This window comes from Triturus cristatus, chromosome 3_1, assembly GCF_964204655.1.
Source record: "Triturus cristatus chromosome 3_1, aTriCri1.1, whole genome shotgun sequence".
Taxonomy (NCBI): Eukaryota; Metazoa; Chordata; class Amphibia; order Caudata; family Salamandridae; genus Triturus; species Triturus cristatus.
The window spans coordinates 1,046,248,804-1,046,271,506 of record NC_140583.1 but is presented as its reverse complement, the minus strand read 5'-3'; the positions used below and the strand labels follow the sequence as shown (position 1 = coordinate 1,046,271,506).

At 45.3% G+C, this 22,703-nt stretch overlaps 1 protein-coding gene across 3 annotated transcripts in view; it reads left to right on the top strand.

Annotated features, from left to right (window-relative positions):
* The window catches only part of FDXACB1 (ferredoxin-fold anticodon binding domain containing 1), a 132,172-nt gene that overhangs the window by 29,313 nt on the left and 80,156 nt on the right, over positions 1-22,703 (top strand). For 2 of the 3 annotated variants that reach the window (XM_085645803.1, XM_085645804.1), the window contains exon 2: positions 20,615-20,912. The gene's annotated coding sequence lies outside the window, so the exon portion shown is untranslated. Of the gene's footprint in view, positions 1-1,328; positions 1,408-20,614; positions 20,913-22,703 lie in introns of those variants that run through there. The other variant, XM_085645805.1, reaches the window with a different exon arrangement.

The window sequence follows — 22,703 nt, the reverse complement described above, 5'->3', positions numbered from 1 at the left end:
GGTATTGAGCATGTCAAATTAGACCCACGAGGTGGGAATAGGGAGCTCCAACTGCGGAGACAAGAGGCAAGGTGGATCATGCGGTTGAGGGCGGTTGAGGTGGGTCTCAATTATGACCATGAGTTACAGTATTTTCTGGGTGATTAGGCATTGTAGGGATGTGAATCAATCTTCCATTTGTGGTTACTAATAATGAATCATTTGAAGGTAGTAGCTGGTAACTCTGAGACGATGGAGGCCTTAGTATGACCTATGAACGTAGCATATGCAAAGGGGCGATTTTCTAGCGGAGGGACGCCTCTTACTTAGCATAGGAATTGAACTTAGATCTTGGGCGCTTCTAAATAGAAGGTTCTTTTAGCTTTTTATCTTTGACTTTGCTCATATAATATATAGCAGCAGGATTATTGAGAGCCCGCTTGGGTTAATCTCATACTCTGAGAAGAATTTCCTATAATGGCTTTTGCCATAGACATTATGAGTGTCATATCTTTTTTGATGTTTACTTTTTGTTTATATATTTTTTGTTTGCACATATATCTATTCTTTTTCTTATCTTATAATCAAGTAGCGGGACTACTGAGAGCGCGCTTTGGTGGTTCATTGATAATAATGTGAATACCATCTTAGTAATTGCGCCCGTAATAGTTAGTTAGGGGTTAGTCACCTCCATTATGTTTTTAGTCGTAATGTGAACACCATTTAGTAATGGCGCCCGTAATCAGTTTTAGGGGTTAGTCACCTCCTTTATGTTTTTGGCCTTTAAAGCATGACGATGCCATCACGTGATTGCCTGCGTGAACCTGTATTCGGGAAGTAGTGTCTACGAAAAGGTGAGCGAATGCATATGGATCTCTAAACTTTTTATAAATGAATAGTAGGATTAGTTAACTCTTATGACGAGTTCTCTTTGATTTATTTGCAGGTCCCAGTACTCTAGGGTACCTATTGATTTAATGGAGAATACTTTGGAATCTAATTTACTGGGGAGACAATAGCTTGTAAGGTGAGCAAGTTCGTAATTGTAGCGTTCTGTGTACATTGTTAGCACGTTTGTTTTACTAGATAGTTTATTTCGAGTATTTTATGAGCTTGGTCTATCTTTAACGTGTAGGTCCCGGAACTTTAAGGTACCTACAAAGATATATACCCTTAACCCTAGCGGTTTGGCTCGTATTAGGAATCGGAAGCAGATACTATGGCTTCTTGCTAGAGGTGAGATTTATTTGAAAGCATTAGTGCAATTCACGCTGATTTACAGTAGGGCGTTTTTGGATTTGTCGACATGTGAATATACAGCAGACTGTTATGGTTATTCCTTTCAGGGATTTTGGTGCAGCATCTGAAGCGGGATATAAATATGAATAATCTGGAGTGTTATTTGACTCATTGTGGAGAATTAATGAGGTAAGCAATCGTTATATAAACAAAATTTGGCGGGAGAACCGCTTTGCGAGTGATTGTCTTATGCCTTTTGTGTCTCGCAGTTACTAACTTTGGAATTTATTCAATATGAATTACTTAAGGAATACATTGGAATAAGAAAATTGAAGGTATGAACAAATACTTAATATTGGTACAGCATGTCTGTCACTAGTTTGGGGTGATCTGCACTATTTTGGTCCTTTTGTAATATGACATTTAGTTTGAGATCGATTTTTGACCGTGGTATGGTAGGGCACTGGGTCCATACAAATTAGGATTGATGTATAATTTCACTGTATGTAAGTGAGGTAATCCTATATGGTATTAAGCTATAACAACCAATATGCACAATATTCAGATGATGGTTTGTTTCTTTATTTTGCATCATCTTGTTGTCCTCTACACAAGTTTTGGATTGAATCCAACTTATAAATTGTACTCAATATGGGAAATTCGATTTATTGTAATATAATTTCATTACTTCCAGCCCTGAGGAAGTCGTTTGGGTTACTCCCTATTGCGACGAAACGCGTTGGGAGTGGAAGAAATCATTCAAGAATAAAGAAGAACAAAAGTTCCAATAATCGCTGTTGTTTATTGAATTTTTATATACATGTTTAAAATATTGCGTGTGCATCAACAGCTTTTGTTAGTTTAATCAATCTCTGATTGAGTCTTTTAGGGAATGGGGTGGTATTCCCTAGTGTGGTAGCACCGCGGGTACTTTGATTGAATCAGTTAATATTACTGTGGACTCCTGTTGGAGCGCTAGGTTCTTTTTCCCTTACACCCATCAAGCTTTCTATATGGGGAGTACGTTCCATAGCTTGGCCGCTTGGTATGAAAAACCCACGCCTCCCCATCTGACTTTTTTTATCTTGGGAATCAAGATCAGACCTGTATTCGATGATCTGAGGCAGCATTGTGGAAAATACAGTTTCAATAGAAGCTGTACATCCCCGGCTCCCCCACCATACAAGGCTTTGTGTACAAGACCGAGAGCCTTGAAGTCCACTCTCTGCCGAACCGGTAGCCAGTGGAGCAGTTTAATAGTGGCTGAAGTAGGGTGATATTTGGGAAGACCATAAAGCACCCGTGCCGCCGCGTTCTGGATGGACTGTAGTTTGGCAATCTGGCCCTTGTCTGCTCCCATGTAAAGGGCGTTGCCATAATCAATTCTGGAGAGAATCAAGGCCCCCACTACCGTTTTCCTCAGGGTTAAGGGGATAAACGGAAGGATTTTGCGCAAGTTTTTCAGCGTGTAGAAACAAGCAGGTGACACCTGATTCGTTTGTTGGGCAAATTTTAGATTGCTGTCAAACATGAAACCAAGGTTCCTGGCCTTAATTACAGGAATGGGGCAGTTCCCAGCCACAGTGGGCCACCATACTTGGATCCAAATTGAAGCCTTCTGCCCGAATTCGATCACCTCCGACTTTTCCGTGTTGAGCTTTACAAAATTTGAGCTCATCCACTGCATAACATTCTTTAGGCAGTTCCTAAACCTAACCACCGTCTCGTCCACATCTTGGGTTACTGATACCACTATCTGGGTATCGTCTGCATACGATACATGCATCAAACCATGATCTCTTATTAGTCTGGCCAGAGGGGTTACGTAAAGATTAATCAACGTGGGTGACAACGCGGATCCCTGCAGGACACCACAAGGGAGGCCGAATTTTGCAGACTTGAAACCATCCCAATCTATCAGTTGTTCTCGAGATGACAGAAAAGATGTCAATAGGGTTAGAGCCGACTCCTCAATGCCTGGCTTAGTGTCCCACCATCCCACAATTTCTGCACACATAGTTCCTCAAAAAGCACACTTCATTATTCTATGTGCGTCCCAAGTTCCATTGTTTAAAACACCTGAATTCTCCTTCACAGAAATGCCACCTTTCTTACATTTTCCTCCCCCCGTTTCTTCTCACACACTGGTATATGTTCTATACAGTGTAAAATACCACTAGCTTCTATCAAACTAGAGTGCCTTTCGACATTAACTTTTTCTGCTCCTTGGGATTGTTGGTGCAACAAGTTAATTGATCCATAATAAAATTATCTGCTAGTTCTCCAAACTTGTTAGTGTGAGATAAGGTTCTCAAAGCGGCTTCAAAATTATCCACTTGTTCTTGAATGTCTTGCACTTTGGCATTAAACCTTTGTATCTCCAGCCCATGTTCATTCTAGGTTAAAGATGCATTTCAGTCATCAGAACTGTCAGTTCATCAACATCATATATTTCTCATCACCTCCTTCTACAGGTATCACTGGGCTGTTTTCATAGTTTTCATTTCTTCACCTCCAAATTCTGCAGTAGGACATTCTGTTGTCTTAAAGTCGTGAAGTTTTTTTCTCTTTGGCTATCAACTAGGAGTCAAAAATCTTCTTCCACTGTTTCCAGGGTTACAGATTCAACTGCTTCTGAAATAAAATGGGGGCTGCAACATGTTTGCTGCTTCCATTTTAACACAGTAAATGAAAACAACAATCTAGCTTAATAGGCTAACATAAGTTAAAATAAAAATTTAAGTTTCTATGCTTATTGCGTGAACAGAAGGCCAGGTAATAAAAGTAGTTATAGTAGGCAGTTGAGCCCGCTATATGATATGTCCCCTTTGTTTCTCTCCTCCTCACCAGAGGTATTTGAATAAATCACCCTTTGATTTTTCTGTACAGTTTCCCTACCATAAGAAAGTCTCCATAAGTTATCCTCTGCCTTAAGGGACCCTCTTCAGTCCCAATGCCCTAGGTACCCGGGTATCATTTACTAGGGACTTACAGGGGCCTGAAGGGCCAATCCTGGAACAGTTTTCAGGAAAGGAGCACTGGCACAGGGGACCTGGTTGGCAGGGACCTTGTGCAGTACAATCAAAACCACACCAATACTAGGCACAAGTGGGGGCTAACCATGTCAAAAGAGGCACTTTCTCACAAAAAGGTATATTTATCTTTCAGAAACCCACCCATATGCTAAGAATAAATGGTAACAGGCACCTTAAATTGTTTGGGGACGCTCATAACAACATGGAGGAATACCTTTCAGCTTCTTGTGAGATGATCCTCGAAGAATGCGATAGACAGGAAATGGATCAACCGATATTAGTAAAAGAGGTAGAAGCAGCGATTAAGAGCTTAATATCTGGTAAAGCCACAGGTAGGATTTCATCCCCAGAGAAGTCTATAAAATATTAGCCGAGGTACTTAAAGACCACTTAGTGGAACTGATGCAGGAAGTGCAGAAAGGTAATACCCCCCAGATACCTGGGCGACTGCAAGGATTGCAGTCTTTTGAAAAAACTCTGCTCATATCACCCTATAACACTTATTAACTCTGATTCCAAGATCTATGCAAAAATTCTAGCCTTGTGGCTCGCTAGGGCCGGCTCTAGGGCAGTGCAAACGGTGCCACCGCACCGGGCGCCGACTTGGGGAGGGGGCACCATGTTTATTGTTTTAAAAGCTCCAGATGCCACGTTCCTTGTCCGAGCAATTTTCAAGCATCATTAAAAATGTCACGCTAGATAACTCCGGTGATTAATGTTGTTCCTGGTGAAAGACCCGAGCTTTGTCTGGGGAAAGTTTTAACTCCTCATAGCCAAAAAGGTTAATATGCCTGCTGCAAAGAACTTGTCCCATTCTGCATACACAAGAAATAAGTCAAGGGGTTATCGCTTTTGTCAGCAAGATCCGATTGTTACTTGCAGTTTCAAAGTTAAAATCCTAATATAGAGCAGTGAGCTATTAACTGCCATCAAAGAGCTCATGCAAACTGCAAGAAATATATTACAGCTACATGTTTTTTGCCCAGTCTTTCCTTATCCTAGTATAGAAATCAAGTCTTCTTATTAAACAAAACCCCTAACCATGATGTTACATATAAAACAATTCTTAATTTGTACTTTTCCAGACCAAGGACTTTTAAATGATACTGCCTACCAGTATGAATGACGTGACTCCTACACATTGTAGTCCTCTGTCTTAGGTAACATTTCCTATACACTGATTTACACACGCATGATTGTCTCTGTGCAACGTAGGTGTGATGTAAAGTGTTCTGAGACCCTAAACTGGTATGAGGGGGGGGTAGAAAACTAAATGAATCTAAGAGACAGTGGTTATGGTGACTTTGGGGGCATTGTCAAATGGTGGTAGTGAAGGAATCCGTGGTGAGGTGGTCATTGGGGGCGCCAACAAACACTGTCGCACAGGGCGCCACCAGTACTAAAGCCGGCCCTGCGGTTCGCTACGATTATTAGCCGTATTACAGCTTCCGTCCAGCATGGCTTTATCCCAGGTAAGGGGACGACTGATCATATCCGATGAGTTACTACCCTCATTGATGCGGCAGGAATCACTAAGGGTCCAATGGCACTAGTCTTACTAGATGCCAAAAAGCGTTTGATCGGGTCTCCTGGCCGTATCTTTGGAAGGTGATGGCTCGGAAAGGGGTTGGACGAGGATTTATTAAATCTGTAAAAGCTCTCTATAATAAACCTAGGGCTAGGATCTCTGTAATGGGCGGGTTATGCGATGAAATAACTATAGAGCGAGGCACTAGGCAACGGTGTCCCTGCCCCCCACTCCTGTTTGCTATTTATATTGATCCTCTGATAAGACAAATTCAGTGCAATCAGGCAATTCAACCAATTGGGTCATCGGGGGGCAGGGGGGGTGGAACAAAGATATTGGCGTATGCTAATGATCTAGCCATCGTTACACCGGATTCTAGTAGTGCTATTGCTGAGATTGAAAGGGAAGCCAGGATATTTGGCCAATTTTCTTGCTAACTTTTAAACTGCGAGAAAACTCAGATAATTATCAATAGAGATGACTTATTGACGGATAGGCAGGTTACTCAAGAAGCCACATATTTGGGGGTAATCATTAAAGCGGAAGTGAAATTGTGGAAGCTAATCTGACCCCTCTAATATCCAGATGAAATTAGATTTCTCGAGATGGAATAATCTGAGACTATCGATGATCGGGCATACTAATCTGATTAAAATGAGTTTTCTACCGAAGGTTTTTATATCTCTTGTGGGCTATCCCGCTCGAAATAGGTAACAACTGGTTTAAACTAATTGACCAGATAGTGACTCAGTTCCTATGGCATATGCCAGTCCCAGGAGAGCGTTAAAATCCCTGACTCTCGGGGCGTGACCAACTGCCAAGGGGAATGGTCGCACGGTAGCTGAGCTCGGCTGCGCCAGTCCCGAAATATCCGTTTTTAATTAGCTGCCCTGGCCGAATCGCCTTCCGAGGGGTCTAATCATGCTTACTGACTGCTGCCCGAGGAGCGGGTGAAGTTTGGGTGCAATCGTAGAGGTCCGAGTGAAGCTGCAGCCTTTAATCGACCCGCCCTCTGTGTCTGAACCGGAGGAGAGTGTTGCTCCTCGGCGGAAGGGCGCCGCGCAATGCCGCGGCTGTGGCCTAGAACGCGACCTGAACCGAGAGTGGTTAGCGGACGGAGCAGACATCCCAGGTGCCGTCGCACATCGGGAACATACAGTGTTGCTCCCCAGCAGGTTGGTGGACACCAGGCAGGGGGGGTGAGAAGATTTGGCGCATGCAGCGGCTGTTCCCCCGCATTGCTGCCGTAGCCCACAGCTGATCGGGCTCCCTGCCCTGGTGCGGATTTCCGAGCGGCCCTTGACCCGATAGCGGTCTTCTCCTCCTTGCCTCCCCGCTTCCATATAAGACCAGAGGGCTGTAGCGGTGGCGGATGTTAATCCGGCTCACCTGGGGAGCAAATGCTAAAACCACAATTGATGGACAGAATGCAGAACAATGTCATACATTCACCCCAGTACAGAGATCTGGGCCTAAATCCATCGGTTTTTTGCTCACCGTGCCATTCCAGTTTGAACCCAGCCATATGCAAATCAGTCTTGACCCTGTGCCTCATGGGAACAGTCCAGCCCGAACTGCCAAGCCAGGTCCTCCCTGGACTGGAAACAAGCATCCTAGGACCGGTTTCGGGGTGTCATCCCTCTTTAGCCAGGATAGCATTATTCCAGTGGCATGGAGAGCACGGGACTCACGTCTGAGCTTACCCGTCCCACTCGGGGTGACAAATGCAAAAACAACAATTGATGGACAGAATGCAGAACAATGTCATACATTCACCCCAGTACAGAGATCTGGGCCTAAATCCATTGTTTTTTTGCTCACCATGCCATTCCAGTTTGAAGAGAGAGGAGGGGTGTCCTGTATAGCGAGCAACGGCCTCCGGGGGGCGCTGGGAACTCGTGGGGGGGGGCCGCAACACTCCGCTTGCTGCCGGTAATGCCTCAATGGCCTCTGCGTGAGTGACTGGTGGGCCTTTATCGTCTCCCGAGAGGAGTTCATCAGCCAGCCTTTGCCGACCCCAGTGGGAGAGAGTCTGAAGGGTGCTCCAGCCGAAGTTTGGCCCTGGGACTGACTTGAGAGAAGCCGCATTGGAACTATCCGACAGTAGACAATACAGTTGGTGGACAGCTACCTACGTGATAGCCAGGGTCTCCGGCTGCCGCATCCCGGTGGAGGAACATAGCCCTCGACACAGGGGGGTGTTAGCTTGTGTTCATTTGCTCGGAGGGTGGGGTGCCCCCTGCCAAACCCGACAGGCCGAGTGGGAGGTCCCACTGCAGGTGGCGGCGAGTAGCTGGTACATCCCGGTCCCCCCTCATCGCACCCTCCTGGGAGTGGCGACCATGGCGTCGGGCTGCGGTGGGCGCAATGCCACGCAGGCCAAACTAGAAAAATATGCATGGAATAAGTCTCAAGAGGAGGGCCAAGGTACCATAGCAACACAGAGTGAGAGCACGGAGCCAACAAACAAAGATATCTTAGCGGCCATCACCACCGTCCGGAACTCTCTTTAAACCCGGATTGACACAGTTGCCGTAGAGGTCGCATTAATCAGGGCAGACATGCGGAAAATGGCCGATCGGGTGAGCACAGTCGAGACCGCCACTAAAGACCTGGTGAAAGATACAACCCTACTGGGGAAACAGGGGACCGAACTGCAAACTGCCCAGGAGGCCCTTACCATACAACTGGACGAATATGAAGGCAGGATACGACGCAACAACGTTCAAATTCTTGGCGTCCCAGAGTGAGCGGAGGGGCAGGTGGCCGACTTGTTCGTTGAGGAGCTGATGCTGCAACGCCTTCAGCCGCGGGGCCTGTCCGAGTGCTTCTCCATTGAGCGAGCCCACGTGTACTTGGAGGTAGGCCGAAGCCGGGGGGCCCCCCAGACTGCTTCTTGCACGGGTGTTTAACTTTCGCGACCACGATGTGATCCTCCCGACTGCACGGGCAGCCCTCCCTCTGTTAATCGACAACAGTAAGATTTCCTTCTTCCCGGACTTTACCTTGAGAGTCCAAAAGCAACGTTGTAGCTTCTTGGAAGTAAAGCACGCTCTCAGAGCCCAAGAGATCAAATATGCCATGCTGTTCCTTGCTAAGCTCCGGGTGGAATCGAATGGTAAATTGTGGTTCTTCACGAGACCGGAGGACGCCTGGGACTGGCTAGACGGCTGGCGTATGGTTGGTAAGGGGTCCCGCAAATCTCTAGCTGCGATCGACGGAGCCAGTGACAGGCGTCATCAGCGGAGGTCCCCACCCCATTCTGACTCCGATTCTCAAGGCCCTCTGGGGTGAAAAAGGACATGGTGTAAGTAAGAGGGTCTGACTGTTAAGTCTCTGCCTCCCTTGAATAGCTGAAGATTGGGGGTTGTACTCTGGCTGCAGTTTCTTCGAGTACTGACTGATGACACTGACCCTTTACTAGTTGACCCTTAGTTGCCATATTAAGTTTGCTTTATATGCTCTGTTTTTGCGTAGTATAACCCGGGAATTATTCCTGGACATTCCACCCGGGGGGCTTTTTGGCCGGGGCTAGTAGTTAGGATTGCTGTCTTAGGGAGTGGGGTTGTTCACATTCCTGAAGTTGATGAGGGTGGGCAACAGGCACTCTGCAAGTTGGGGATGGTGGGTGGTTTCAGACCCGTTGTGCAGGGAGGCAGGGGGGGTGGGAGTGCATGCTGAGAGGGGGGACGGGTTGGTTTTATGTTTCAATTGTTTTTTGTATTGGCGCATTGTGCTGTTTGGTTCTCTGGTGCAGTAACAAGTCACACAGACAGTTGTAAAAGCCGAATCCACATCAGTTGTTTCTGTCCACTAGCTAGATTCTTACATACTATGGTGGGTGGCTCCACGGATTGCTTAGCGGCGGGATCCATAGAGGAGATCCCTTTTCCTGACAACTTGTTCAGATGGCACCCAGTATAGCTCTTAACTTATTGAAATGGAATGTTAATGGCCTTGGGGACAGGATTAAGAGGGGTATTGTCCTAAAAGCGGCAAGAGTTGGATATTGCGATGCTCCAGGAGACGCACCTAGTAGGAAACTCATGTGGGGCCCTGAATCGGATGTTCATTCAGGATTCTCCTTGGGCTCCAGGGGGGCGGGGATCCTCCTCCGGAAAGGATGCCCATACATTATACACAACACGTGGTCCGACGCGCAGGGCAGATATTCAGCGGTCACGGGCACACAGGAGGGTCGGGTCCTTAATGTAGTATCCGTCTATGCGCCCCCTATGTTACAGTGCTTGACACTACGTGATGTAGGGACTCTTCTTTTGGAGCTACCCCTGGGAGTGTTGGTACTGGGGGTTGACTTTAATCTGTTCATGGATGGATCTCAGGACCGTCTTCCACCTCGAGATGACCCGCAGAGGGGCTCGCAGCTCGGGGGGGTTTGCTAATGCCCTCGGCGTTGTGGACATGTGGAGGTGGCTGAACCCATTAAGTACACACTTCACATTCCAATCAGGGGTACACGGTAGTCAATCTCAAATCGATTACATGTTCACTATGTACATGCTTTCACTAGGTCCAGCTGACCATTCTCCGATACTGACAACTTATGGCATACAACGGACTAGTCGGCCCGCCACCCTCACTATACCATGGGCGCTAAAGATACCACACATCAAGGAGGCACTACTTACAAGATACAGACTACTTCTTTGCTGAGAATGTGGGTTCCGTTGCCTCGGCGGGTATACTATGGGGCGCATTTGGAGCTGTTTTCAAGGGCAGGGCTCTTTCGTTAATGGTGGGATACAGGGCTGAGCGCTCCAAGCGGGTGGTAGAATTGGAAGCGGACATATTGGCTTTGGAACGTACTGTTGCACACGCCCCTGAATCTGCTGCCCAACATAATTTGAAAATGAAGAGGCAGGATTTTAAGCAACTACATTTAGAAGAAGCCACGTCGCGCTCCCTCGCAACTCGCCATAGGATCTATGAACAAGGCGAACGTACAGGTAAACTCCTGGCATGGCTGGAACGTAAGCAGCAGGCCACACGTTGGGTACATGCACTTGCGGGACCGGATGGTGCATTTCTCACTAATCCTTAACAAATTGCAGACATCTTTGCTTCCCACTTTGAGGAGGTTTACAAAATATCGGAGACCTCTCAGGCCCAGTGGACAGCCGATCTTCTCACCACTATGAATGTGGTTAGTCTCTCCCCACATGATAGAGATGTCATGGAGGTGGACTTTACTGAGACGGAGGTTCAGAAGGCCATACAAGACGTCCGCTCCGGGAAAGCAATGGGTCCCAGTGGACTTCCCATTGAGCTCTTTAAACCCATGGCCGCTAAACTAGCTCCCCACTTATTGAGTCTGTATATGAAGAATTTTGAGTCGGGCTTACTTCCGACTGACATCCTCACCGTGGCTAAATAGTGGTTGTCCATAAACCGAATAAGCAGGCAGAAGACTGTAAATCATACCGTCCAATCTCCCTCCTTACCGTCGAGGCTAAGATCCTGGCCAAACTCCTGGCCAATCGATTTCTTCCTTATATCACTGAACTGATCCATCCGGATTTATGCCGGGAAGAAACACTGCTCGGAATTTGCGACGGGTGAATGGGGCCCTTTGTAGACTTAGCACCCTAAGGGTAGAGGCGATCTTATTGTCATTAGATGCCACCATGGCATTTGACACCATTGAATGGGATTTTCTTTTTGCAGTGTTGGCTCGCATGGTGTTTGGACCTAAAATGATTAAATGGATTCGGCTACTGTATACACAACCTACCGCACATGTCACCGTAAACAATCACCGCTCAGTCACCTTTCCCCTCCGACGAGGCACGCAACAAGGCTGCCCGCTGTCTCCACTCCTCTTCGCTCTGGTATTGCAGCTGCTGGCCGTATTTGTTAGGGGAGATCCGGAAATACGGGGAGTTCAATGGACAATGGACCATGAAGACCGCATCTCGCTATACGCAGATGACGTTCTTCTTTATTTGGCCTCTCCAGCGCATTCTCTGCTGCGGGTACTCCACATATTTGGCTCACATTCCAGTTACAAGATAAACTGGTCTAGTCCAGTAGTAGGGGTTATGCTATCCCGGTAGCGTCTCAGGGCTTTCGATACCTTGGTATCTTTGTTACCCCAGATGTTAAACTTTTCTTTGAACAGAACCTGTTAAGTCCACTCCAACGTCTCAAATCTGACGCCAGGCACTGGCATTCTCTCCCACTTACTCTCCTTCGGGCCTGCGTCTCTTTTTAAGATGCTTGCGCTCCCGCGCTTTCTCTATCCCTTACAGAACACTCCTAACCCTATCTCAGATTCCTATTTCTCACTGATTGATGGCATCGTGCAGGGAGTGTTGGTAAGAGATTAGAAGTTAAGCACTTAAAAGTTTTAAGTTAAGCCGCAGCAGTAATTCATTGTAAACTAACTAGCTAAGCGAAGCCAGCTAACTAGGGATGGGTGACCAACCGTCCGTAAATCGGACCTCACGCCCCTTGTCCGTGAGATCCTTTTTACGGATGCCTTTTTCTTCCTTGCAGGAAACAGAAGTGTTCCCTGTGAGAGGCCTCAGCCCCCTTGATGGGGCGCCTTGCACTCATCTGTGAAGCACAAGAGCAGCCCCACCCCGCCCATTGTCATTCTGTATGCGGCGGATTGCCACATCCATAATGACAATTGGCCAGTCTGGGCTGTGAAAGCATGTGGGGGCCTCCTCCAGTCTCCCCCTGGGGCAGGGCATTCCCTTAAGGTTAGATGGACGACATTTACATTTACATTTAAGACTCCTCTAAGGCAGTGGTCTGGAGCGTGACATTGAACACTAGTCTAGATAGCCTACAGAAGTACAAGGCTGACTTGAAATTTCATAACTTTAAACCCCATTTTGATTCTCACACAAATCTAGGTGTTGTGAGCTGAGCATTTAGTAAACACCAGTGACACGGGGTACAACATTTTTCGGGTGACATGTTGCACTTCATTCAGTTTTGACCTCCAAAATGAGGAATTGGGATTAGCTCTTGTTTCAAATGGGTCCCTGATGCACTGAAGGGGACCACAGCACACAAACTGTAGGATTACCATGACCCAGACCCTTTTCTTAACCAGGCTTTCTTCCAAAATACTATTGCAGCAGAAGGAAAAGTTACACCAAGCAGGCAAACAAAAAGAATATGTAGAAGAGAGTACCACAATTACAGTGTGCAAAGTAAAAAAGTTTAGAAGAAGATATTATAGTTCTTTCACAGTCTCATCATTTCAGAGCTGAAGCATTGTTAATATTATTTACAACAAAGCCATAGTTGCTGCTTTTTTAAATTGATTTTATGCAACTAACATCCATTGACAAAGCCAATACTCATGGCTTGTTGAAAGTCTAATGTTACTGGATGCAATGACAGAAACCGCAAAATACCAGTCGGGCGGTGCACTATGCTCAGCACATATTTTTAGCTTACGTGTTTAAAGCCAAGCCCTTAATTAAATCAGACACACCCCCTGGAGAGACCCCGACTTTTTTTTATCCCACGTAAAGCCCTGGAAACAACACCATGTCACAGTCACCCCATGTCCTGGCACTTTGCATCATGCATGACTCATGACTTCCAAGTTTTCAGATTGCCTATGTGCAGGTGCATAGTGAACCTCCCCCCACCCTACCCCACCCTTTCCTTTAGGAACTACAGCGGGAGTGAAGTTCTTGATGAGCCTCTTCTGTCTGCAATTTGATGGGTGGATGGGTGGGTGGGTGTATGGGTAAAATGTGGCTGAAAGGATGGATGGCTAAGTGAAAGGGGCATGGCGAGAGAAAGAGAGGATGGATGGATGAATGATTGGCAGAATGGATGGGTGAATGGGTGCATGAATGAGTGAATAGAAGAATGTAAATATGGATGAGTGAAACGATGCATAATGAATGAAAGGGAGGGTGGAGAGCTGGATGGATGGATGAGTGAGTGAAAGGGTGGATGGGTGAGTGACTGAGTGGATGGATGAGTAAGTGAAAGGATGGGTAAAAGGGTAAATGGTTGGATGGATGAGTGAATGGGTGGAAGACTAAATCGATGAGTGAAAGGATGGCTTGGGTGAAAAGGTAAATGATTGGAAGGATTAGTGATTGGATGAATGTGTGGAAGAGTAGATGGATGAGTGAAAGGATGGATTCGGTGAAAGGGTGGATGATGGATGGATGAGTGAAAGGGGGGGTGGATGAAGGGATGGATGAGTGAAATGATGGATGGAAGGCTAGATAATGGATACGTTTGCAAATGATTGAAATGGTTTGGATATGGATGGGCACACAGATGGAAGGACAGAATGAATGGTGAAAGACTGAATGATGGATGAAAGAATTAATGGATGACAGAATGTAAAGTATCATATGAAATACCACAAAAAGACCTGCACAGTTGCTCAAAGCTGCACACATACCAAATAATTGTGAAGTGCACGATTTTCTCAACCTCAAATAAATTTATTTTGACTTGTGCTTAAGTGGTTGTCTATTTACTTACTTACTATTATAGTATTGCGCAACTTCCTTTGGTGTGTCTGTAAAACTTACCTTTTTCACAAAGTTTTGTCCTGAATTTTGACCCTCTGTCCTGAATTTTTAAACTTACCGTCCTGAAGTTGCACCCATGCCAGTTGGTCACCCTATTGTGGCCTGAAGCCATAGCGCTTTTCGATACTGATTCTGTTTGCTGAAGAGTGTTCGAAACACTGCCAACTTTTAAATGGGGATTTATTTTAGCATATTGAACAGAAATTGTGTTATGGTGATGTGTGGTACGCTCTTTTTTTATAGAAAGTTGTGAAATAGCATTTACAGAGCTTAATCCACTATAGTTTTACTTTGCACCAGTCGATTCCTGAAAACACCATTGTCACATTTTGAGAAATGACAGCCCGCATCCTATGTATCCACTTTTAGGAGGAATAATTTCTTGGAAAATTGAAGAGAAGTTAGTATTTGTGTGTGTAACTCCACCAACAATGATATGTCACCTCTTCTTTCCTTTAACGCTTTTATCATTAAACAATCGTAAATCAGACTACACGTGAGCCTCCTTGCCACACGTGAAGCACCGACTGACGCCAAATACGAGCTCTTTCACTCCTCGTAAAAAATATCAAATCAGGCCATATTTGAATCCCCTTGCCACCCACGAAACACTTGTAAATCAGGGCGAATATAAACCCTCTGGGCGTCATGAAACACAGGAGGATAAATATGACCAAAAAACGTGAAACGCTTGTGAATCATACCGTATTATTTCCACCCCAATCAAAAGAAACAGACATAATCGGAGCTAAAATAAAAATAAAACTTTGGGAGGGGATAGAGACACCTGCCAGTGTGCTGCAGACAAGAAAATTGGGACGCACGATCCCTAAAAAAAAGTCTATTTTGTGTGCAGTGGGCCCTTCATGCCTTCGGACGCCAGTGTCACGGCACCTGTTGCACTACTTATAGCTACGCCCCTACCAGGGTTTGACTGGGACAAAAAATAGGCCCGGGGACCACAATAAAAGTGACCCCCATTGGTGAAGCTTTGTTGGTCCCTGGCGATTGGTATTGTCGCCTCCTTTCATTGGCTGACCTTGCTATGAGTCAGCCAATGAGAGGAGGGTGCAGTCCCTTACTCGTAACAGAGTGGATGTGGTCAGTGAGATTTGCTGACCCCACACTACTTTGTGATGAGAGTCACTGATAGACACTTGGCCCTGGGCACTTCAGGGCTTAAAACTAAAGCTCCCAGGTCCAAGGCTTTCAGTGACGCTCCCCCTCGTCATGAGGGGTAGGACTTCCACCACTTTGCTGGGCTGAGGAGCTCAGGCCCACAAGGTGTAACAGTGGCGTAGCTAGGGGGGGGTGAGGGGGGCGGACTGCCCCAGGCAGCACTGTTTTGGAGGCGGCCGCCGCGTGGCACTGGCGGCCCGTTGCGGTGGCCTTTATAATTTATTTGGGGACACTCACTGTCTAACACTTTGTCAGTCAGTGTCCCCAAATAAATTATAAAGGCCTCCAGAATGGGCCGCCAGTGCCTCGCGGCCCTGTTCTAAGTGCAAAGCAAGCTCACGTGACCTGCTTGCAACTACTGCCTGCATAAGCGCACGCACGCTGCACGCACTGCATAGTGGTGGTGCGTGCGCGCGAGTCGCGACCAGGTCACCAGTCTCTTCTGGGCAATCCTAACCTCCCGAGCACAGACACGGTCACGGGCTAAGGCGGGGACGAGTGAATCACAGGTCCGGTGACTCCGGTCCTGCAGTCATGCTGAGCTCAGCTGCCGTCCACGGTGCACATCGAGCGGGCGGCATTTATCAAAGTTTTGTGCTGCACGTTTAGGCGGTGCCATAATTCTGCTCATGGGAGCCAGCTTCAAGGTACTCGACCCTGTTCCGGTGGGGATTTTTTATTTTATTGCATCTTTTATATAGCGCGAACTCGACCCGAAGGTATTAGATAGGGTGACCATATCTTGAGAACCAAAAACCGGGACATTTGGGGAAAATAGAAGGACTACCATTTTTCATCCACGGATTGGCGCAGAATGACAGCTGTCATCAACATACAATCACGGAAGATGCATTAAGAAAGTAAACACAATGTAATTTCTACAATCCAAATCATACCTATTAATTAAATTGCTTTCTTATAACAGTTTCTAACTAGCAAAGCTTTAGAACACCCCCAAAAAAGTGACTCTCACTGTTTCAGTCAACCCTTTCGAAAAAAACCGGGACATGAGACAAAATTGCTGAATTCTGCCCTTCTGAGTCGGCGGCGAACCTGTGCAGAAGTATAGGAGCTGTCTAAGCTTCTCATGTCGGCACCTGCGTGTGGGATCCGATGCACAGCTGCCACAAGAAGTCATTCATCTTCAGGAGTCAGTAGGAGTGCAGATATGTTTTAAAGCAAACACTTCTGTGCAGTGCCATATGTATTTTTTAGACTACTTTTACAGCCTGCTGCATAACACGCACTGGTGCAAGTACTCTTAGATAGTGCGGGCTTTTTAATGCTCACTCTCTCAAAAAGTATATATTTGAAATAAAACTGCCTACAGCCGAATTGTGACCCCTAGGCTATGTGTACTTTAATCAAACTTTTCTCCTGAGGCTTGCATGCACCCCCATGCTTAATTGTCTCAATGTTAATTGCTTAGACTAGCAATGCAACGTAGCTTCAGATTGTTAATAAATAACGGGCGGTGACGCACACCCTGCTGTTATCAACGAATTGATTTTTATCAAATTGCTCAGTGTGTCCTTTTGAGATAAATTACAGTCTGCAGAGGGGTTGTGACCTCTATGCTACGCGTGTACCCTTCCATTTCCAGTGCTTTGCAGCCGTTTTAAAATCTTCTTACAGTTTCTCGTTGCTCAAATGGGTGTAATTTCTGATATTTATGTTGCCTTTGTTTTTATTGCTTGATTTTCCTTGCGAAAAAAGTGTCACTCATAGTTGTTGAAATGTCACTCATAATTACGCTGACATTATAAAAATGTCACACTTAGCAATCTGAAACCTTGACAGCTATGCTTCCTTTATCTCCGGCCTGCTGCTGTTAGATGTACTTCCGGTGCCAGCTGCGCCCCTCCACGTGCACAAACCATGAGCTGAACATTGCAGGCATTGCCCTGTAGAAACATAGACATGGCCGCCGGTTGTACAGTGGGGTGTCGGAGAGCATGCCATAAAGTATAGAACCCTGCGAATGCTGTTAATTTCTACGTTTTTATTTCTTTATTTGAAATTTAATACCACACGCAGACGATGTTAAAGTACTCTACAGTTTTTTATTTTTACAAAAAAATTTGAGAAATGATTCCAAATAATAAACATACATATTTACAAAGAAATGTTCAGGATGACGGCAGAGCATTTTGCAATTTGTAGATACATATTTTGAGAAATGCATCCAAGTCATAGAAATCCATGTTAGCAAAGACGTGTTGTCTTATAGTGAATGTTAAGTAGTCAGTTTGTTCTTCACTCTACAATATTTGATTTAAGAATGACACTGCATATGTGGCGGTGCAGGTGCTGGAGAGGGCTGCAATTAAATGTCACAAACGTAAGTGTTAGTGTTAGGTGTTATGAGGCATGAATATGGAGTTTTATTGGATAAATAAAAAATCCATATTCTGGGTGCTGTTATTGAGATGGAGTAAGGGCCTACTTTGGAGTTTGGCCGATGTGATGCTCAGACACAAATGTATTACAGGTGCATTGTAGCCTATAGCCTTTATATACAGAGCACAGGATATGTACCACTGTGTGGCAGAGTATTCCATTCGCATCAGTGCTTCTTTGTTTCTGGGGTTTCTGTTTTGCCCAGTGACGTGTAATTGCTGATGCTAGGTAGGTTGGTGAAGGGCTTTGAAGGTTATGCACACTGTCCTGAGTATGCAGTGTTTCTCTACTGGGATCGAGCTCAGACATTCTCTAACTGATGAGCTGTGGTCTCCCCTTTCCATGTTTGCAGTAAGCCTTGCTGCTGAGATTAATAATAATGTTGAGGAAGCCAGGCTCGATAGGCCAGTGAGTAGGGCAGTTTCACATACCTACCTGGTGACATCTAGAGACTGGACTAAAGTTTGCAGTTCTTGTTTTTAACATAAGACACCACAGCATGCACAAATCTTGCACTGAAACAAGATCTGCTATTCTCGAGTTAGGGCACGAGATAGGGGTTGCCTTAAAGCTGGTGTTAGTGTTTGAGTTGGAGTGACATTCAATATTGGTGTTAGAAAGAATTAGGTTACAACTAGGATGAGGGTGATGGTTAGATGAATGGGATAGGGGTGGAACGAGGACTGGAATTATTAGCATCGCTTGGATTAAGAATAGGTTTAGAGATACATGTATGATTATGCTTAGATTGCGGGTTAGTTTTAAGTTTTGGATGAACACAAGTGTTTCGATTGGGTCTTACCGCAGGTTTGTGGTTAGGGTTTGTGTTCTAGGTTTAGAGTTAAAGGTAAAGTAATTGAGCCAACAATTGTGCAAGGAGGAATCCAGACTGCTTAACACCCAGCCTTAGCACAGAGGCCAGCAATTTACAAATAAACATAGAATTGTCTGAGACTGTATCAAGCTCTGAAAACTATAAAGGGCCTACCACAGCAGGCTTCTTTTTTTGGTCACTCTGGTGAGACACTAAAAACACACACAACATGCGCCCTTCTTTAAAAATGCAAATGAGTAAAATATCTGGTTACCACATTAACAGGCCAATACCTGCCTTAATAATGTCCAGAGGGCTTGTGACACATTCATATGGGAGGGGGACTAGAATTTCGTTGAGTCAGAGAAGGTAATAACCAAGAGAAACAGGATTGGGAACACCCAGTGGTGCTCGAACAATTTTCAGAGTGGCGTCGCTGCCATCAGTGCTTCATCACTGAACTCACAATGTTGAACATATATCATTAAAGCATGGTGTGTTCGCGCAGTGTCATTTATAGACAGCACAATCTCCATTGAAGTGGTCACTTAACTTGCAAAGACATACAATTTTACAGATAAAACTAATGTAGCGCACAAACGATGTGTGGAAATCGGGTGTCATTCAATCAAACAAACAGGATTTGCATAGCGCTACTTATCACCTGTGAGGGTATCTAGGCGCTGGAGGGTGGGGGCGGTGCTGCTGATTAGGGACGTTAATCGAATAACCATGTTTTTAGGCCCTTCCTGAAATCCTGCAGGGTGGCAGTCTGTGTGTTCTCCTTTGTACTGCCGGTCACCGGTGTATTTAATTGTGTAGCCTTGGACGGTGTCATGTATGTGCATGTAACTTGCATGATCGAGGTAACTATTAGCGGCGATACTATGTGTCTCTCGGTCCTTTTTCCCCAGCAACCCTCATCCCACTCTCCAGGGGTGGCAATCTGAGGGATAGCCCCGGGCGCCACAAGCTCTAGCTACGCCTCTGAGGTGTAAGATCTTCAGTCTGGAAAAGTTCCCCTAAGGCAGCAATGCACCTTCACATTTATACTCCACTATACTGATTAACCGCAACCCCATACCCCTTCGGCCACTGAAAGTGACAGAGGCTGACTCATTCAAGTGTATTGCATGATTTTATTCAGTTTATCTGTTTGGACTAGTGTTTTCACAACATTTTGTTTTATTTTGTCACCTAACTTAAGCTATGTCAAAGTTGTATCTTTGAACTCATAGACTCTGTTCAAAATGGCAAACCCTACCCCAGTATTGTCCTTTCCCCAAATCAGCACACAGGGCACTGAAATTCTCCCTTTTCAATGCATTAGTGGTTTTAGCTAATTTATTCCAAAATTATGCTTTAAATGCACTTTTGCTTTAATCTTTTTCAAAATGGTTCACGGGGATCCTCCTATCAAAACCTTACTCTGAGGAAGGCTCCTTTTCTGAAATTCAGAACAGGTATTATATTTGACTTTTAGCAGTGCCAGTTGAAGATGTGGGTGGAGCTAATAGAGTAAGTGGGTGGAGCCAGTGGAGGGAGTGGGTGGAGCCAGAAAAAGTGGGTTTGGCCTCCGACAAACATTTGAGCACCTGCACTTCATATTTTACAAATTAAGCACTGGTTTAAAAGCATATTTTTCATGTTTATGTCTAAAGGGAATTACATTGTATCTGTTTGTACTTCTTATTGTTGGTGTGAACTTTATTGGAGATGAGCTTTTGTAATAGCTTTAAATAACTGTTTCCTGTGCCAGTGAACAATGTGGTGTCCAAATGTTTTATTGTCCATTCCAATAATAGGCGTTTTAATTTGCCCTCTATTTTCGTATGCCAACTTCCACAGAATGACAACAGGTGACTGAATATGTAGTAATATGGATGTTTTTGTTTTTTAGGTGTAATCTGAAACCGCACCATTTTCATCTGCCAACAAACTACAGCTGAATCATACCTGATAGTGTTCACGCTTCATCCAGAACTGCAGCAGCTGTTTCCAGTAGGAACAGCTGAGGCTGGAAAACCTCGCAAACTGATGCACTGGATTATTGCCCATCCAGCAGAATGTTCTACATAGACCATGAATGCTTGCCTGACGGACAGGAGCACTAAACCTGAATTATGAGGCAAGGGACTTGAATTTCTTTTCGAGGTCCCTACTGCTTGCTATTTTCTATGCTTGGAGTCTTTTTTCAGGTGAGTGGCTGTGTAAATACACTGACCTACGGTGAAAACCTCACAGTGATGCAGAGCAGAAAGGTAGGGCATCTGAAAAGTCATTGCGCACACTCAAACCATTGCCTCCTAGTATGCCCTACATTACTGTGGCAACTGAAGAAGCTTAGTAGGCCACCGGAAAGATATGAGGCAGAGCTCGTCGTACAGAGCAGCTGGTGGTTGTTTCTAACAATGCTTTTACCAATACAGTTTGTACAAATCTCACCCATTTGTTTAACTTTCTTTCTAAGCTACAAACAGTTGATGGAAACAAATAGAGTTTTATTATTTTTTGTGTGGTGATTTTCATGCTAAGTTGAGGTAATGTAACTGGGAGCCAGGAGAATCTATGAAAGGGTGTTGAACCACATGTGACAACAGGGGGATAGAGCTGAATAGACAGAGGCGCACAATTTAGTTGATTTACTCGAGACACCTAGAGGGGGTGTAACATCATTACCATCTTTTAGAGGGATTAGTCATGCCTCAACTATCTTTTATATGTTTGTGAACACTAATTTTATAACTTGGTTCTCCAAAGGGAAGTTCTTAGCGACTGAGTGGGGTGACCCTAATGCCCTATGTGTTTTAGCTCAATTTCCCCTGATTAGACACCAGTTTAACACCAATACAATCCCCATCACCCAACACTCTACCAATGGTCTAATGCTTATTTGGCGCTTTATTAATCCAGTTGAAACCCTGACAACGTTATTAAAATCACATCAGGGACTGTTCCTCAGTTGTCTGGCAGACACCGGGAGAGAGGCTATGGTAACTTTTAGCACCCTAACTCAGTGCGTTAAACAGGCCCTGCTTAAACCTTCTCGCCCTGACAAAGAGGCACCCCGAGGGTTCTATGAACATTGCTCAGCATCCAACCATAGATTGAGGAAGGCGTTGACCACCACCCCTAGGGTATGGCCCGAGGTTTGGGATGCATGTCGAGAATATAAATCCATTCTTAAATCCAGGAAAGAGGAGTTACACAAAAGGGACTGGGAACTATTGGAAACTGTGGTAGTAGAGAATGACAGCAAGCTATTTTGGGGCTTAGTAAAGAAAACGAATCCCCTTTTGCAGTGCAACATCAGTATCTGACCGGGTCTTGCTCTCTGCTGCCATGTATCATATTGAGGAGAACCCGGACGTACATGCTCTCCATAACAGTTGGCAGCACTCGCCGCCTCTTCATATATCTCTTTTAGAAGTAGAGTTGGCAATACGGCTGTGCACAGGTGGGATAGCACCACGTCCAGATGGGATCCACATTGACCTCATAAAATGTATGTCTGACCTATGGGGAATATTCCCCATTCTTGGACCTTATCTTCCATTGTCCCTATAGTCAAAAAGGAAGATCACTCGTCTCCTAAATGCTATCGACCTATTTCACTCATCAATAGCACAATCAAAATCACAGGGAGAGTGGTTTACAATCGTCTTGTCATATGGGCTCGAGACAACGATATTCTCCAGCCTTTTCAATTTGGATTTCGTCCAAGGCTGGGCATGGCGGAGCAGTGCCTGAATTTGAGTTAGATAATAAGCAAATACACTTATTCCAAGGGCTCCCCCCTTTACCTGGCCTAAAAGGACCTGTCAAATGGATCTGATTCAGTGAACAGACCAAGCTGGGATGATGATGCTGGACTTAGAGGTGGAACACCCTCTGGTGAATTTCTTGCACTCTGGGCATGCAGATTTAAGAGTGAAAGTATGTATGAGAGTCAACGGTGAAATGTCTCCTTAATTTTCCTTAATGTTGGG